This window comes from Cucurbita moschata, unplaced genomic scaffold, assembly GCF_002738365.1.
Source record: "Cucurbita moschata cultivar Rifu unplaced genomic scaffold, Cmos_1.0 Cmo_Scf00070, whole genome shotgun sequence".
NCBI classification, from domain to species: domain Eukaryota; kingdom Viridiplantae; phylum Streptophyta; class Magnoliopsida; order Cucurbitales; family Cucurbitaceae; genus Cucurbita; species Cucurbita moschata.
In genome coordinates, this window is record NW_019268586.1 from 941,875 (window position 1) to 948,661 (window position 6,787).

Below are 6,787 nucleotides of genomic sequence, written 5' to 3' on the forward strand. Positions count from 1 at the left end.
CAAAGTAATTCGTTACCATGAAGCATGATTTAACTTCGGTTTGATGACGGAGACGCCTCGTGGAGGGACACTAAAAGAAGGACAATCAAACCAAAAAATATAGGTGAGTGATGTGTGGTTCGCTGCCACTTTTATGTATTGTAGGATAAGTAGTGTCCCTTATTTTTGCTAACTATATTATTTCACATGTAGTATGATGATATCAAAGCTAGGTTTCAATCGTGAGACTTGTGAGTTATGGGCCCACCACGCTTCTGCTGATATTAATCATTTTGATCTCTAGCTTTCATCATAGATGTTTAGTTCACTTGTGGCAAACTTTGAGACAGTATATAAAAAGGTATTAATGGCCCTTCAACCCTTATATCATTCTCCATGACTTGAGACATTCTAACTTTACTTTTGATATTTGTACTACTTTTTCTATATTTGTACTACTTTTTTTTTTAATAGTAGTATGATTGGGTGTCCTTTGCTTTTCTTCGTCGTGAGATAGCTTTCATCTAGGCTTTCTGTTATGATGTTCGATAATTTGAGCAGACTGTGAGTCTTTCCTGATTGGGGGCTCTCATCTACAATGAGATGCAACGTGTTGTGTCGCACATGATTGAACATGCACGCATAGGCGGCGTGTGTGATCAAACAAGTTTGAATTCCACATAAGTGATGTTTGAATTCCGAAGGAAAATCCTGTCTAAGGTCCAACAAAGCCACAAAGCCAGGTGAAAAATGTGAATGGGGATTGAGTACTCCTTAAGGTTTTCTGTGAGCGTGTCAAGATTAGACTCCCCATAGTAGATGCATTTTGAAACCATGAGGTTAACAATACATAAAATGTCGAAACAGACAATATGTGCTAGTAGCGGACTTGAGGTTTTAAAAAAAAATAAAAATAAATGACAGTTATGGGATTAGAAAACCAATCCCTTATTAAACCAGAGACTAAATCTAGCACCTTTATCAACTAAGTCAAACTATCCCAACAATTGTGTTTGGACTAACTAAGATAGTCGAGCTATCTCCAGACATGAGATTGCATCACGATGCATGGGTCGTGTTGTTGGGAACCGAGATGACCATGAGATGCAACGTTGTTGTGTTGCAAATGATTGAACATGCACGCATAGGCGGCGTGTGCGGTCAAATAAGTTTTTCCACATTATTCATGTTTGAAACCCGTAGGCAAACCCTGCCTAAAGTCGACCAAAGCCACAAAGCTAAATGAAAAATATGAAACGGAATTAAGTACTCCGTAAGGTTTGTCATGATCGTGTCAAGATCACAAAGCCGCACATTTGAAAAAGTATGACTTTGAAACGATGCACTTGTCGGAGTTGGGTTAGACTCTCTCCATAGTAGACGCGTTTTAAAACCATGATGTTAACAATGATAAATAAAAAGTCAAAACAAACAATATGTGTTAGCAGCAGGCACGAGGCTTTACAAAAAATGAAAATAAATGACAACTATGGGATTTGAATCCATGCCCTTTTAAACCAAAGTTGAAGTTTAACACCTTAAACAACTCAGCCAAACTGTCTTGATGAATGTGTTTGGACAAATCAAGATGGTCGAGCTATCTCGAGACATGAGATTACAATATGATGCATGGGTTGTGCTGTTGGGAACCGAGATGACGATGAGATGCAACAATGTTGTGTCGCACATGATTGAACATGCACGCATAGACGGCGTGTGTGGTCAAACAAGTTTTAATTTCACATTATGGATGTTTGAATGCTGAAGAAAAACTTTGCCTAAGGTATAACAAAGCCATCAAGTCAAGTGAAAAATGTGAATGGAGATTAAGTACTCCTTTAGATTTGTCGTGAGCGTGACAAGAGCACGAGACACTGGTCAGAGTTGGGTTAGAATCTCTTCATAATAGACGAGTTTTAAAACCACGAGGTTAAAAGTGATACATAAAAAGTCAAAACAAGTAGGGCTTGAGGCTTTACAAAAAAAATGAAAATAAATGATAGCTAGGGGGGTTTAAACCCATGCCCTTTTAAACTAGAGCCCAAATCTGGCATCTTAAACCACTCGACTGTACAACAGTTTTGCCTTGACAAACCAAGATAGTCAAGCTACCTCTAGACATGAGATTGAAGTACGATGCATGGGTCGGAGGATGAGATGCAATGATGTTGTGTCGCACATGATTGAACATGCATGCATTGGGTGTGTTCAAATAATTTTTAGTTCCACATTATTGATTTTTCAAACCCGAAGGCAAACCAAGGTACAACAAAAGGGTGAAAAATGTGAATGGGAGATTTGAACCCACGCCCTTTCGGACCACGAGGTCGCACATTTGAAAAAGTATGATCATGACAGCTATGGGATTTGAACCCACGCCCTTTCGGACCAGAGCCTAAATCTGGCGCCTTAAACCACTCGGCCAAACTGTCCCAACGAATGTGTCCAGAAAAACCAAGATGATCGAGTATCTCAAGACATGGGATTGCATCACGATACATGGATCGTGTTGTTGGGAACCGAGATAACGATGAGATGCAACATTGTTGTGTCGCACATGATAGAACATGCACGCATAGGCGGCGTGTGTGGTCAAACAAGTTTTGATTCCACATAAGTGATGTTTGAACGTTGAAGGCAAACCTTGCCTATGGTATAACAAAGCCACAAAGCCGAGGTGAAAAATGTGAATGGAGATTGTGTACCCCATAAGGTTTTTGGCGAGCGTGTCAAGATCACGAAGCCGCACATTTGAAGAAGTATGACCGTTACACGATGCACTGGTCGGAGTATGGCTAGACTCTCTCTATAGTAGACGCGTTTTAAAATCATGAGGTTTTTAGAATATGTGCTAGCAGCAGGCTTGAAGGTTTACAAAAAATGAAAATAAATGACCGCTGTGGGACCATGCCCCTTCAAACCAAAGTCTAAGTCTTGCACCTTAGACAACTTGGCCAAACTGTCCCAAGGGATGTGTCTGCACAACCAAGATGGTCAAGCTATCTTGAGAAGATTGCATCACGATTTATGGGACGTGTTGTGAGGAACCGAGATGACGATGAGATGCAACGTTGTTGTGTCGTACACAATTGAACATGCATGCATAGGCGTGTATGGTGAAACAAGTTTTGATTCCACATAAGTGATGTTTGAATGTCGAAGGTAAACCTTGCCTAAGGTCCAACAAAGCCAGAGATGCATTTATAATTGTAAGGTTGAAGACGACAATATTTGTTAGCGATAACTTGAATTTATCTTTTCTTTATCGGAGATATGTTTTACCAATTTCTTTTCTTGATGGGAATGTTATTTATTGTTGGTATCAAAGCCATGGGTCATGGGCCCACTATGCTTCTGCTACGCCACGAAATTATAATTTGAGAAGATACCTATCACCTGTCTTTGAGTATGAGTATTCATGTGAAACCAAAAGTTATACAGACCTTGTAATTGATGGGAATGTTATTTATTGTTGGTATCAGAGCCAGGTTTCGATACTGGGACCTGTGGGTTATGGGCCCACCACACTTCCGCTGCACCACTCTAATTAGTTAATTAATATCATTTTGATCCCTAACAGATGCTTTTAAAACCGTGAGACTCACGACGATACGTAACGGGCCAAAGTAGACAACATTTGCTGGCGGTTGACTTGACTATTACATAACCTAAATCACCATAAGTGAATTCATTCCAAGGAATCTTATGCTTACACTCTTCATTGAGAGCGGTAGTTATCCTTTAAGAAATATACTTTGGAAGTCCTTCAATGAAGTGCATCATCCATAATTAAAGGGTACTATCATATCTTGTCATAACCTTAGTTACAATTATATCTTTGTACCATCAGAAGTAGCTAACTTTTCGCATCCTATAATCATAAGAATTTTCTCAAACGTTTAGTAAGGATTTCTAGTTCGCCTACGACAAACTTTAAGACAATATATAAAAGGGTATTAATGGCTATTCAACACTTATATCATTCTCCATAACTTGAGATATTCCAATTTCACTTTTTATATTTGTACTTCTTTTTCTATAGTAGTATGGTTGAGTATCCTTTGCTTTTCTTTGTCGGAGATATGCTTCTCCAACCCATCATTGAGTACTCCTGTGAAACCAAAAGTTACAATTTGAGCAATAGCGTGGTCAAACTTACCTCGAACCCTATGGGCGCTAGCTCCCATCAACATTTTGTTGATTACATTCATGACTAGATGATCGGATAGACCATCTATATTCCACTTATGTATGCATGTTCCTTCATAGGTGGATTGAGTCATTTGAGTTTTTTCTTCGCACGGAACATCGGGGAAAGAGGGCTTAGGATACCAATTTTTCTTCATCTAGTTTTTTGGACTTTGTCCTCTAATTTAACAATTTTGTTGATGAGGTCTAGTTTTTTGGGCATCTTTACTTCTTTCGAGAAATCATTTTAAAATTTTTTGAGGTCATTCTCATCTGGTTCATTATGACACTAAAAGTTTAATTACTTAAGGTTCTATCAAAATTGAGAGATTGTTTAACTTTTCTTCAATCAGAGCAAGTGCCTCTTCTGTTGAGCCGAGACTGCTTACTTTGTCTAAAATAGCTGGTATGAACAAAAGAACTGATATGAACCAAGAGACATCAATCATACAATATGCTTCAATGAAGATGTGAAGAAAAGGTTGTCAAAATTATCAAAAGATGTTTCAATTCATGCTACATTGAAGAAGAATAAAGTTTGATTGTTGTAAATTTTGGGTGGGTTATAATTTAGAGTTATTGTGTTTTAAGACTTTTTATTTAATTTCTTGAAGAAGTGGAGAATGATATGAACCAAGAGACATCAATCATACAATATGCTTCAATGAAGATGTGAAGAAAAGGTTGTCAAAATTATCAAAAGATGTTTCAATTCATGCTACATTGAAGAAGAATAAAGTTTGATTGTTGTAAATTTTGGGTGGGTTATAATTTAGAGTTATTGTGTTTTAAGACTTTTTATTTAATTTCGGTTATATTTACATAATGGCTAATTATGGCCATAAAGTGTGAATGTTACAACTTTTAGAATGCTTTCATTTTGAGGCTATATAAAGCCATCTATGTTGTATTTGTAAGAAAGACTTGGAAGATATATTAAAAGAAGCATTTGTGCTTTTCTTTAGCCGATGGCTAAGTTTCTTTGCAATTCTATGTAGTTTAGATTGCATGTAGAATCATTCAAGCTCGACATGATCAATCTTGCTNTATCCTTCGTGGTTGTAATGCCTGTTAGTTTATTTAATCTTGTATTAACAGTAATTCATTTGTATTTACTATTTTAAATTATGTCAGTTTTAGTATTTGTGGCTAAGATCAAGGGAAGTTTTTAGCAGTTATTAATGTGTGTGGCTAAGATTGTAAGAAGTTAGTTTTTCTTTCTGTCTATATATGTCATGTGTAACAAGTTAAATAAAATAAGTAAGTTGGTTTTGTTTATTTTCTAAGTATTTTCTCTCTCAGAGAATAATGTTATTGTGCAAAAATCACTTTCTTGTATGTGTGTTTCTGTCATTTGGTATCAGAGCGTGGTTACATGCCAAAGATCATGCCGAGAAATAATAACAACACTAGAGAGAGAGGAGAGTCATCGAAGTCTGCAACAAAGGAAGGTCTGGTATCACTCCAATACCCGACGTTATCGAGAACCAACTACTCAGCATGGGCTATGAAGATGAAGGTCTATGTTGACTATGACGATTGACTCTGGCAATTCGGAGGAAAACGTCTTGCTCCCCGGTTCATAGCCGATGAAGACGACCTTCAGCCCCCTGGGATCAAGCTTGGCGAGGTGGGGACGTGTTACCTTCATGTATGCAACGCAGCGAAACACGTGGAAATGATGTCCCGCTGGCTTTTTGTTGTACCAGGCTCATATGGCGTCTTCCCGTCGAGGCTTGGGTTGGTGACCGATTGAGGGACGGCCATCATTAATGCTGTAATAGCCTAAAAATAAATAAAGAAATAAACGAATAAAAATAATTATAAAAATAGTTAAAATTATAATAATAATAAAAAATTAATTAATTAAAAAAAGAAAAAAATAAAAAAATAAAAAATAAACCTTTCCCCACCTCTCTCCACTAACCTCTCATCCCTTCCAACAATTATCTCTCCTCTACACATCTACGCTGCAAAAAAAAGAAACAGAAAACCTGCACAAAAAAAAGAAAGAAACAGAAAACAACAATGGTCAGATTTGAGAAAAAGTAAAATGGTTTTGAACAGATTGCAGATTTAGAGATTTTTGTTAGTTATTAGGATAAAATTCTATCTCAGATTTCGTTTTCCTTTATAGTTATGGTTATTGCAGATTTAGAGATTTTTGTCGGTTATTACGGTAAAATTCAATCTCAGATTTCCTTTTCTAGTTATGGTTATAAGAAATTAATTTAGTTATGGTTATAAGAAATTAATTTAGGATCAAATCTTCTTTCCTATCTTAACGTCTGTAATAATCAGATCCCATGTTCAATTAATTAGATTTTTGTTAGGATCGGATCATAAGTTAGAGGAAATAAGGTTAGAATCAATAAAATTTTAGCTGGCAGATCCATAAATCTGTGAGATAGTAGCCAAATTAAAATTCGCCAATAATATCGGTTTACAGAATGAAAATAAATATAGAATTAGAGTAATATCTTATTTAGATATGTTTACAATTCTAAGAATCTATTTACAGAATGGGAATGAAAATAATTACCATGAGGGAGGAGGGAAGATTGAGGGAAGATTTGTTAAACAGAATTTAAAAATATAACAGGAGATATCAAAGGGCATG

General features: G+C 36.6%; 1 non-coding gene across 1 annotated transcript; it reads right to left on the minus strand.

The window, feature by feature from the left end:
* Window positions 1–2,331: 2,331 nt before the first annotated feature.
* On the minus strand, window positions 2,332–2,411 carry TRNAL-UAG. Its single transcript has one exon. It is a non-coding gene; the product is annotated as a tRNA-Leu (tRNA).
* Window positions 2,412–6,787: the final 4,376 nt, after the last annotated feature.